A 12,908-nucleotide genomic window follows, 5' to 3' on the forward strand; every position below is an offset into this window, starting at 1 on the left:
TATATACATTGGTGCTCGTATGAAGTAGATCTGGTAAACAAAAAATGTTAACAGCATCCCATATTGATGATTGAACTGACAAGAAGCAAACAGTGGAATCAACTGTAACATAGCACAGTGTTTCTTAACTGGTGGGTCGGGACCCAAAAGTGGTCACAGAACCGTTCTGGGTGGGTCGCAGAGCTTGTGGTTAAAAATAAATTAAAAATCAGCAATTTCAAATGCTACCTTATCTGATCTAATTATGGACCTTAATTTTGATAAACTTTATTCGTAGCCTACATATCAGTCATTGCCATGGACATAGACAATGTTTATGTGACAAGTCATGTTAGAGATCATTTTAGTGGTAAACGGAAGTAGACTGCTACTCTGAATATTTGAAGTAGCCTGCAGTAGGCTTGGATATAGATTCACTTCAACTGAGGACTAAATAGGACAGAAACCCCATTGTGTGGTGTGCAGTAGATGGCTGGCACATGAGAGCATGAAACCATCAAAACTAAAATGGCACATGGAAACAAGGCACCCCTGTCAAAGTCATACCTGTTGAGTACTTTGAAAGGTGACATCAAGAGTTGAAGACTTCAAAAATGTAGGCTAATACAAAACAAGTAGGTCTACAGGCACTTTGCTTGTCTTATCATGTAGCTCACCATATCCATTGGCTTGAACGCTAAAAATATATTTATATGGGTCGCAACTTTATGAACATGGGAAATTGTGGGTCCCAAAGTCAGACCAGTTGAGAACCACTGACATGGCATACTACCCACGATCATTTCCGTTACCAATGAATGTAAAACAACACATTTAACAGATCAGCCTCTTTTTAAACTAAACTGCATTATAAATGCATGCCTATTGCCTACATAAATGACTGGCAACATGGGGGACAAACAGAATAACATCCTGCAAGGTGTCCCGATATACAGAATTAATTAACTTGGTGGAGAAAACTCTTTCTGCATCGGGGTGGTCTTGGTGTCCGTCTCCTGTATTATTTCTGCATACCTCTGGAGATGTTATCCCTGGCATAAATCCTCATGTCAAATCCATTAAGTGGTTTTAATACTGTCCTGTAGTGAGAATGAACATCAGCTATTAGGTACTCAAGGTCATGGGGTCAAAGGTCATCATATGGGGCCCATGTCCTAATGTTCTCCATCAGTATCTTATCTGTATCGTTTTCACATTTTAGTCTTGATTTGACACACTTGCCAGTTCAAGCTCCTGAAGATAGATACTTTTCATTATTTTTTTTCTAACTTTCAATGTTCTTAGGGTAAAACAGAAAAGACAGGCACAAAAAAATGGGTTTACAACCCATGTTGACCATTTTGGCTCCCTCAGTTGACTTTTCTATTCATTTTTTCCAACTTCAGACATGTCCAGAGGGAATGGTAAAAGAGATAAAATGTATCTAACACTTTTGTAAGAAAAAGGAAAAATGGGTTTACATTTTACGCTATCCTTCCAAAAGGGTAATGAAATTAGTATTTGTATGGACAAATCGCTACTTAGGTCATTTTTAGACCTGATAGGGAATTACCCAAGGGATATCATTGGGCACCCACCCTATTCTTATGGAGTAGCCCCTAGGCAACAAGAAACAAAAAAAAACAGGTCACCATGATTCTGGCCTTTGGCTCCCGGACTATGATAAGCATAGCTTATTGTAATGGTTAGTATATTTAACTGAGTGATGAAATGTTGGCTTATTAGAGAAAAAAGTACAGAACAGATTTTTCTTAAGTATTTAAGTATTTGAAATACTCTAAATACAATCCCTCAAAGTATTTTAGTACAAACTACATTAGATTTGTTCCAATCCTGCAAAATACAAATCCAAAATACGCTAAAGTAATTAAATAAGTATTTAAAATAAATTAATTAAAATACTGCCGATGTCTTCCTGTGGCTTAATTTGTGGAGTAAGTAGGGATAGAATCCGTTTGATAAATGAGCCAGTAGTTGATAAATAACTCTTAAGAAATAATCTGTAGCCTATAGGCTAATGAAAACAACATTAGGTACTAGTGATGAGAATCAGCCAACCACTCAGTCTCAAATCGAACTGAATGGCTAGTTGAATGTTAATTCTCTAAAAGGCACAACTTCAAGTGTGTGCTAAGAAATCCTTCTGTTTTTGATACTGTACTTAAATTGCCAATTGACAAAGTCAATTTCTTTGGAGACTGAAGGTGTAGCTGCAGCATGTTGATTGATATGTTTTAATTATGTAAAGACATGTTCAAGGAGTTCAGATAGAGCCTGTATCAAGACCATATTTTAGTTCAATGTGTTATATGCAGTGTTGGGCAAGTTACTTCAAAAGCATAATGCATTATTTATTACTTATTACTGTCATCTCAAAGTAATGTGTTACATTACAATATTACTGTCTTTGAATTGTAAGGCATTACACTATGTTTACATTACTTTCACCAAAATAACAGGAAATATGGATTTGGTGTTCTCAATAGATATTCATGTGTTCAATGCAGCTCATTACATGGCAGGAGGTGATGTGGTATGGCATAATGACTAAGCTAGGCTTAAGGTTAACAAAAGAACAATATAATGGTTGCAGTTATGGCTCATGGGACAATGTAGGCCCCAAAGGCCAAAGGTCACTCACAACTTAATATAGTAAAATATAGCCATAGGCTAGTAAAATTGTTTGTTGATTTTAAATGGTTCTCATCATTGCTGGTTGCCTTTCCTTCCACTTACAGTGGTGTAGACTTAATGAAAATAGAGAATAATGGCTGCGATCTTTGTCTGTAAAAGCAACATTTTAGTTATTCTCACTGCTTGAAATGAGAAGTATAGCCTAACCATGTTAGATCTGTTGCATGAATGGCAGAGATAACTCAAATCCCCTTTCTACAATCATCTAAACAAGGCAATCAAATTCCAGGACCAGCATTGATGACTTTTTTTAATTCTTGGATAATCTTCTCTGGTGCCAATTGAGCATTTCTCAATTTTGGATTAAAAAAGCAAAGTAACTTCAGTTACTGAGAATTGTACCGAGTAAAATATTACTGAAATTGTATTGGTAATGCCTTACATTACTGCATTACAGCAAAAAGCAATGCATTACTGTAATTACATTACTTTTTTATTGCATTACTCCCAACACTGGTTATATGTACTATTTTTGGTAGCCTACTGTACTTCAATGGCCAGTATTTTCTTTATTCATTGAAGCCTCTATGTTTATAGGCGTGTGGTGATACACAATGTGCTGCAGGTGCCAAAAAAAAATGTTTGGTACTGCTAATTTGTTTTGTTCGGTCATTGGTTAATGTTTGCAAACATCACACTTTGTGAGAATAAAATCATGGCAGAGAATCATGATAACAATTCTAAGCTCAAAAAATGTGATTCATATTTCCCCCCGAATCGTGCATGTCTACATTAGGCTATTGTTGTCCTTGTCATCTTCAGAAGTTGATCACAATTATAGCCAAATATGAATGCCTCACAAGTTTTACCACATGCGTGAACGGACCATTTAGAAGCTGCGCTGTGTGGTTAGGATCTTTTTGGATTCTGAAGCAATTCAATCTTTGGCTAAAGATTTATTTTGGAGAACGGACCACAGAGATTGACAGTGACAGCACTGGGGCTATTTTAATTCCAAAGGCATAGATAACTTTATTGGGATGCATAGTCTTATGGTGATTGGTTGAGAGGAAATATAGGCTACATAATATGTTCATTTACACTTCACAAAATGTAAAGCTGATTCTTCTCAAAACTTGTTTTATTGCTGATATGATGATAGCTTTCACATTCTGGTCAATATCTATGGGTTGGCTAAATGGAATTGAACAAATTAGCTCTTGTTTTAAACCATTAATTCTGTGGATTATGAATATCAAATAAACCCATTAGTAATTGGTCAAACTGGACACAGTTCATCATGGCAGCCCCCATATATTTATTGTAAAACAAAGACCAGGAAAAATCTAAAAGCTAAAATCCTAAACTTCTAGACCATTCCAGTGTCCAAACCATCAGTCTAAACAATTAACTGCATACATTCACATTTAGCCAATCAGCTGCAGGAATGCAGCAGTTGGAATGTTTTATTCATGCATGACAAAGAGATTATGGGAACGATAACCATTTTAATTTGAATACCCAGGTGAATGGAATTAGGTACATTTAATGGGGACACAACTTAATCTGATTAAACACCTCAAAGATGATTAGGTGGGGGTGGGTGGGTGGGTGACTGAACTGGAGGTTCCAGACTCTAATAAAGGGAGTTTATGTTTTTTTCTTAAATCAAATAATCCTGTTTGCTCCAGTTACAGTGCCAGGTGAGATGGCCCTTTTCTACTGTTCAGATCACAGTGTCCCATTGTGGGAGAAATGCCCATGCACCACTCCTTCCAATAATTCTTTGTTATTTTATTATGTGTTCCAAAAGCTTTTGCTGCTGATTGGTCATGTTTCAATCCAGTCGGTTTATTAGTGTGTTTAATTGTGAAACATTAAGTTGTGTCCACCAAATGTTGCATTTCTTAAAGAATCCTGCAATTTTTGTGTCAGTGCCAGGCTTCCTCTACATATCATCTCTTACCCCTACGTACTATCACATTTCCATTCACACCTCCTCCTCACCACCCACCAACTCTCTTCTGCTCAATAGCATTCCAGTTCACACCTCCACCCCTCCAAAAATCCAATTGTGTACAAATTCATTTATGATGATATATTTTGAGCATAAATCACCAAACCTGCAGAGCAGTGGGATGTGTGACAAATGTGTGGGATGTGTGACAAGTGTGTGGGATGTGTGATGAATGTGTGGGATGTGTGACAAGTGTGTGGGATGTGTGACAAGTGTGTGGGATGTGTGATGAATGTGTGGGATGTGTGACAAATGTGTGGGATGTGTGACAAGTGTGTGGGATGTGTGACAAGTGTGTGGGATGTGTGACAAATGTGTGGGATGTGTGACAAGTGTGTGGGATGTGTGACAAGTGTGTGGGATGTGTGACAAATGTGTGGGATGTGTGACAAGTGTGTGGGATGTGTGACAAATGTGTGGAATGTGTGACAAGTGTGTGGGATGTGTGACGAATGTGTGGGATGTGGGATGCCCGTGAGATAAAGATACATTGGAATTCAACACGTGTATAAAATGATTTTGTTTAGTCTATGTAATGCCATAGCAATTCGTACAATGTGCAATTTTCCTTTTCAATCGGGCATGGACTGGTAATGATGTTAACAAATAAAGACAGTATCATTTGAAAATGTTTTACTGATTATTACACTAATCTCACTACAGTGAAGTAACAGATTCATATGAAACAGTAACATATGAATTTACCATCAAACATTTTAATATTAACATGCAGGTGCAGACACGTCAGAGACAGGACAGAGAGATGACACCTGAGTAAATGTCTTTACAAACTGAGAACACAGATATGGTCTCTCCTCTAAATGGATCATCTGATGTACCAATTAATCATTGTACATTGGTAATAATGACATTTGACAATAAAAGACTTTCTACCGAAGGACTACCGAGTATGGATTCTCTGGTCTCTATTGAGAGAACCCACCCAAGTAAAACTATTTCCACAATCTGAACAGTGGTTTCTCCAGTATGAGTCATGTGGAGCGTCTTGAGATAACCGCTTTGACTGAAGGACTTACCACATGTAGTGCAGAGATACAGCTTTTCTCCAGTATGTGATACAGTGTCTATGTGACAGTGAGCTCTCTGTTGGTTCTGAAACTCCTCCCACACTGATACACATTGATATGACTATTCTCCAGTATGGATTTTCTGGTCATTCTTTAGCTGAGCTGCCTCAGTAAAAGTATTTCCACAATTTTAACAATGACATGACTAATCTCCAGTATGTGTCCTCTGATGTCGAGTAAGATCTGAGCTTGATCTGAAAGTCTCTCCACAATCTGATCAGTGATATGGCTTCTCTCCAGTATGGATCCTCTGGTGTAGCTTGAGATTACCCACCTGATTAAACGTTTTACCACAATCTGAACACCAATATGGCTTTTCTCCAGTATGGGTTCTCTGATGTCGAGTAAGATCTGAGCTTGATCTGAAAGTCTTTTCACAATTTGAACAGTGATGAGATTTTTCCCCAGTATGGATCCTCTGGTGTCTCTTGAGATTACCCACCTGATTAAAAGTCTTTCCACATTCTGAACAATGATGACACTTTTCCCCAGTATGCATCCTCTGGTGTGTCTTCAGACTACTCACATGAGTAAAAGTATTTCCACAATCTGAACACTGATATGGCTTTTCTCCAGTATGTGTTCTCTGATGGCTAATGAGCTCCCATTTGGTTCCGAAACTCTTTCCACATGTAGCACACTGATATGGCTTTTCCCCAGTATGGATTTTCTGGTGTCTCTTGAGAAGAGCTGCCAGAGTAAAAGTCTTTCCACAATCTGAACAGTGATGAGATTTTTCCCCAGTATGGATTTTCTGGTGATATTTGAGATTAGACAAACAATTAAACTTTTTTCCACAATCTGAACAGTGATATAGCTTTTCTCCAGTATGGATCCTCTGGTGTATCTTGAGATTCCACACCTGGTTAAAAGTCTTTCCACAATCTGAACACTGATATGGCTTTTCGCCAGTATGTGTTCTCTGGTGGACAGTGAGCTCTGCGTTGGTTATGAAACTCTTCCCACATGTAGCACACTGATATGGCTTTTCTCCAGCATGGATCATCAGATGTGTCTTGAGATTACTTGCCTGAGTAAAAGTCTTTCCACATTCTGAACAATGATGAGACTTTTCCCCAGCATGTGTTATCTGATGGATATTGAGGTTTGTGCTGGTACTACTCTTCCCAAATGTAGTACACTGATATGCCTTTTGTCCAGACTGTGTTGCCTGATGTGGATTGAGATCTGACTCCCTCTTGAAACTCTTCTTATTTGTGATCCTCTCAGCTCCTGTAATATAAGAAGATTATTAAAACATATCATTTCCGATCATGGAAAGGCCTTTACTGAGGCAGGCCAACTCAAGACACACCAGAAGATCCATACTGGGGAAAAGCAGTATCAGTGTGCTACATGCTGGAAGACTTTTGCCACCAGGTATAATCTCAAGTCACACCAGAAAATCCATACTGGAGAAAAGCCATATCAGTGTTCAGAGTGTGGAAAGGCTTTTACTCATATGTGTAATCTCAACAGACACCAGAAGATCCATACTGGGGAAAAGTCCCATCAGTGTTCTACATGTGGGAAGAGTTTCAGAACCAGCGAAGACCTTACTGTCCATCAGAGAACACATACTAGGCACAAGCCATATCAGTGTACAGAGTGTGGAAAGACTTTTGCCACCAGGTCTAATCTCAAGTCACACCATAAACTCCATACTGGAGAAAAGCAATTTCACTGTTCAGAGTGTGGGAAGACTTTTACTTGGGCATCTAACCTCCAGAAACACCAGAAAAGCCATACTGGGGAAAAGTCCTATTAGTGTTCAGAGTGCTGAAATATTTTTACTCAGGCTGCTCATCTTAAGACACACCAGAAAATCCATAATCGGTAGTCCTTCGGTAGAAAGTCTTTTGTCAAGATATCCAAGCCAAAAAGGCTAATCGGTGCACCCAGTGTGGGAAGACATTAAATTATGTGTAATTTAAAGGTACATCAGATGATCCATTTAGAGGAGACACCATGTCTGTGTTCTAAGTTTTTTCTCATACTGCTCAGTTCAACTTTGAGAAGGCTAAACTCAATAAAGGTGAGACAGGTTAGTTTTACCCTACTGATGATGTATTGTTGATTTTCAGTATGAATATGGATCATGAAAGCGGGGCCTCATGATCTTTCTGTTTTTTGGGGGTTTTAAACAGAAGGTGTCAGAAAAGTTACCAAAGGAATAACTGGCTTGTGGCAGCCAAGCGTTCATTGAGACGTCACTTTTTGATCCTTAGATGTTGACTCTTTCTATCATTGTGAAGCAGAATTCACCAAGCGTTGGATTGTTCATCCTCTAATAGGGAACTTGAGCTGGGTTTAGACCGTTGTGAGACAGGTTAGTTTTACCCTACTGATGGTGACGTCTATAGTGTCACATAGATTAAACTAAATTGTTTTATTAACAAGTTTGATTCAAATGTATCTTTTTAATAACATGACTGTTATTGTAGCGCCCTCAGTTCAATGTGAGTGATTTGAAAGGAAAGATAACAGGGATGTGGTGTTTGTTCAAGAGTTTGGGTTGTATTTAGTTGTTCAGTACATCAGCCGCGCCAGTAGGTGGGAGCAGAGCGCTGTGGAATCAGTCTGTATTCACAAGAATCTCAGCAGGGAAGTAGAGTAACTGCGTTCTTTGTTGAAGCAAGCCGTGGATGTTTGTTGTGTCATCTACTGAGTGTATTTTGTATGTTTCTACAGGTGAGCTGGTGTTAAAAACAAATTCCTATAACCTTATTAGCGTAAGTGACATGTAATGATATAGAAATTAGATGTTTCATATGTTTAATTTAGAAGTGATATATGTGCCGTTTGCCATGCTAGCTTTCTAGCTTGTTTTGTGTCATGAATAGCCCGAGTATGATTTCCTGACATGTATTAGTGACACATTGGCTAAGAGTTTTTAGTGTAAGGAAAGGAGAGCAACTGCGTTCTTTGTTGAAACAAGCCGTGAATGTTCGTTGTGTCATCTACTGAGTGTGTTTTGTATGTTTCTACAGAAACAAAGATTTTTTTAAAATATGTGGCATCAAGACAATTGAGCCTTTGAGTCCGCTACATTATGCAGTCCTGGTCTGTGGACATTCTCTGTCAAGTTGCACACAAATACAAGACATGTAGACATATATTTGTGCATGGAGGTATGAATGCTGCATAAAACACTCTCTCTCACATACACACACACACACATACTGCATGAATAGTTCTAAGGAGAATGGAACCTTTCTGAGGGCACCATCCCACTCAGCCTCTCTCACATACACACACACACACACATAGTGCATGAATAGTTTTAAGGAGAATGGAACCTTTCTGAGGGCACCATCCCACTCAGCCTCTCATTCCCCATCACCTTTCAGTTCACACCTCCACCCTTTGAGAAGTTTGTTTGTTGGCTGACCTGTTCCCACCTGTGGAGTTTCTATAGCCTGACCTGTGCCACCTGAGGACCATCAGATGTGTGAATAGTGCTCAGTCACATGAGATTCCTTCCCATTATCTTTAATCATTCTCATTTTTATAGCTGGTTTGTTTGGTTTAAATCCAGAGCCTCTTTCTTAAACAAAGGGTCATTCCACGTCAATTCAACCAGGGCCCACGCACTTAGGTCTCAACAAATTCTGAAAAATGTATTACTATGTTATCCAGAAGACAGACTGTAAAATTTTTATTTAAGATCAATACTTTCCAAGATACAGTTTTACAGGGGGAAGGGGTGGCTATTTTGTTCAGCCTCTTTTTTTGTCAAAGTTCACAAGCCCATAGCACATAAACTAAACCATGTAGGAGGCTCATATTTTGCATGCTGGTACACAAATAGGAATAATAGGTAGAAAAATCATCACATTTGGTCTAGATGATCCTGCATGGTCAAAGCTGTCCCTCAAAGTTGATCAAAATTGTATTGGAGTTTTTGGCTGGGCTCTGTTTAGGCCTTCAGAAGACATATTTGTAGTAGGGTTGGGCAATGTCCCCTAAATTGGCATTTGACAATGTGTACAGTGAAACATTGTGATGGACGATGATATCGTCGGGGGGGGGGGGGTAGTAATTAAACACTAATTAATTACCATTTGTCTGTACAGAAATACATTTATAATTGTATATTATATATATAAAAATATATATATTATATATTATATATTATATATTATATTATATATTATATTTATATAAAAAATATATTATTATATAGGCTATACGGCCTGATGAAAGTGGACAGCTAAGAGAGACATACTGACCAGGCTACCGAAGTTGAGGAGAAGATCTGCTTCAAGAAAATCGTTAGACAACGGATAGACAATCAATCTGAACACTTGTGCACCAACCAGCGGAATATTACACATTGCCAGCCTTCGCTGGGCCCAGCAAAAAAGCTACTAAGACTACTATCGTGGTCCCTCATTTAAAATCTTCAGTAGTACGCTATGCAGCATCCCACGTTATCAGGCTACCGTCTATGCTGACTATGAGGGCGGCGGGAAGTGAAAGTAAAGGGCTGCGATCGCGCAGTCCAGGCTATAGGAGGGCGAAGTAAAAAAACTTTTACAAATAACGAATCCCGATTACCACTCCGCTGCTGTCTGGGACTTTTGCCAAATGCATGAAATACAAGCCTTACAGTGAAAGACTGATAGGCTACCTTCCGATCCTATAATTAACGAAAGAAAAGACAATTACACACGTCACAGTCAGGAATTATTTATAAGTCTTTTATTTTACAAGATGGTAGACTAATATGTGATAACTGGCTGACAGCCTTTAAAGTAGGCTCAATGTAATTTCCAGGGAAAGGTTTTCTCATGTTTTAGCCTGTTACAGCAGGAATTAGTGACTGGCATGTGGGGGCGTGGCATCACGATGGTTGCTTCCCATTGTGATGTCTGTCAACCATCACGATGGACCATCGGCACAACCATAATTTGTACTCAACATAGGCTCTTAATTTATTTCCCTTATTGAGAAAAAGAACGGATCATGGAGAATAAAGAAAAAAATATTTAAAAAATCTTTGTATATTGTGTTTGTAAATGAGTGTTTGTGTGCTCTGAAAATGAGAACCAAAATGATTTTTCAGAATTGTGAGGTATGCTGTTCAGACCCTGAAGGGATTTATTTTCTATTCATTGCTTTTCTACTTTTTCTATTTCTACTTATCTCAGTAAGGAAATAAATCAAGAGCCTATGTACAAATAGTACAAATATGTCTTCTGAAGGCCTAAACAGAGCCCAGCCAAAAACTCAATAAAAATAAAATACAATAAAATGTTGATCAACTTTGAGGGACAGCTATGACTATGCAGGATCATCCAGACCAAATGTGACAATTTTACTACATACTATTCCTATTGATGTACCAGCATGATGCCTCCTACATGGTTTAGTTATTGTGCTTTGGACTTGTAAACTTTAACAAAAAAAAGAGGCTGAACAAAATCGACACCCCCCGCCCCCTGTAAAACTGGCTGTATCTTGGAATGTATTGATCTTACATAAAAGTAATTTTACAGTGTCTCCTGGGTAAAATAGGTAGACCTGGTCATTTTTTTCAGAATTATTTTAATCTATGTGTGTGGGCCCTGGTTGAATTGACGTGGAATGACCCCAAAGTCTTTATAAGTCACAGTAAAAATCTAAAAGTGATAAAATAAGATAGATAAATCCCCTTCCAACTGCCTATACAAATTGTCTGTATGTGTCTAACCAGAAGTACAAAAAACAGAAAAAAGTGCAAGTTGGATGGTTTTGAAGGGTGGAAGGAGTTGTTCTTATCTTACCGTGATAGCTGCAGTTCACAAGCTCCAGGAACTCAAATGGGCTCTTTGCATGAAAGGCCCTCAATGCGACTGCTTTGTTTCCAGTGGAGCATTAACTGCGCTGTAACAGCATCTTCTGGTATATTCTGCTCAACATCTTCACTCCGACACTTAATATCTTGCTTGCCCAACAATGCTGATTCACTAGGTGCAACACCCAACTGGGTCCGTCTAGACATAAATTTAGCGGCAGGTTCAGTTTACACACTTGCAGCCCACCCCCATCTGCAGTATCCTACCCCCATCACCAATCAGTTCACACCTCCACCCCACCTGTAATCTCCTACCCCCATCACCAATCAGTTCACACCCCCACCCCACATACTTTATTTTGTGAAATTTGTGAAGGTTGATCCATGGACAAGCCCACCTGAGGACCATCAGACTTGTATTCACATGGAATTGTCTTACCCATAATCCTTTGTCCTTATAATTTGCATTGCATTGCATTGTATTCTTGCAGCTGATTGGGTAAGATTGACTCCAGGATGCCAACAGGTCAGATAAAGGTCTTATAAGACAGAGTGGTGGTCAGAGATGCTGTGGAAGTACAGTGTGTAGGTCTATGTTATCAACAGGACAACTGTACTGTTATTTTGGTCATGTACATACATTTTGTTACTTTAATCTGAAGGAGAGTTCAAGAGGATTTCTTTGGCACAGCAGAACTTCAGTCTGAAATGACAGAACCACTAATACCAGTGAAGGAGATCAAAGAAGAAGACTTTGATGATTTCCTCCGTGAACATATTTTGGCCAGTAAATTGGAAGATAAGACTGTACTGGAACATGACTTTAAGATAGAGATACAAGCATCATCAACCTGCAGAGAAGAGGAGTTCACACCAGTGGACATTAAAGAGGAAAACGATTCTGATTCTGGAGAAAATGATGATCATGATGACTCCTCTACTACAAGTAAGATACTTAAACGTTTGTATTAGTAAAACCTGAACGGTTGATGACTTATTCTTTATTCTTATTTTTTTTTATTAGATTTCAGCTTCTAGAATTAGAATGGTGTGAGGGACTGTGATTCCAGATTACATTTAGAGAAAATGTTCAAAAATGCATATATGCATCCATTAGACATGGGTGAGATACCTCATAGTTGTATTAAAAAAACATTGGTTCAGTTTAATGGGTTTTCTGTGCTGTCTTTACCTGCATGTATTTTTTATTGTATTTTTTGTATTGTTTTGAATGTGTTCCTTTTATCTAATGAAATTCGTTTTGAAAATAACAGCTGATTTTTGGAACAATAAAGTTTTTAAAATGCAGTGACTTACTTACTTGGAATATAGACATGTAGGAATATATTTACACATGAAGGTATGAATGCTGCATAAAACAAACACACAC

The 12,908-nt window shown here is 38.4% G+C and overlaps 1 pseudogene; it reads right to left on the reverse strand.

Annotated features, from left to right (window-relative positions):
- Positions 1-5,884: 5,884 nt before the first annotated feature.
- On the reverse strand, positions 5,885-7,005 carry LOC143116805 (uncharacterized; annotated as a pseudogene).
- Positions 7,006-12,908: the final 5,903 nt, after the last annotated feature.

Source organism: Alosa pseudoharengus, unplaced genomic scaffold (assembly GCF_046254945.1).
Source record: "Alosa pseudoharengus isolate Yale_2024_CS ecotype anadromous, Long Island Sound unplaced genomic scaffold, YU_APseudo_1.1 YU_APseudo_1.1_scf_1, whole genome shotgun sequence".
Taxonomy (NCBI): Eukaryota; Metazoa; Chordata; class Actinopteri; order Clupeiformes; family Clupeidae; genus Alosa; species Alosa pseudoharengus.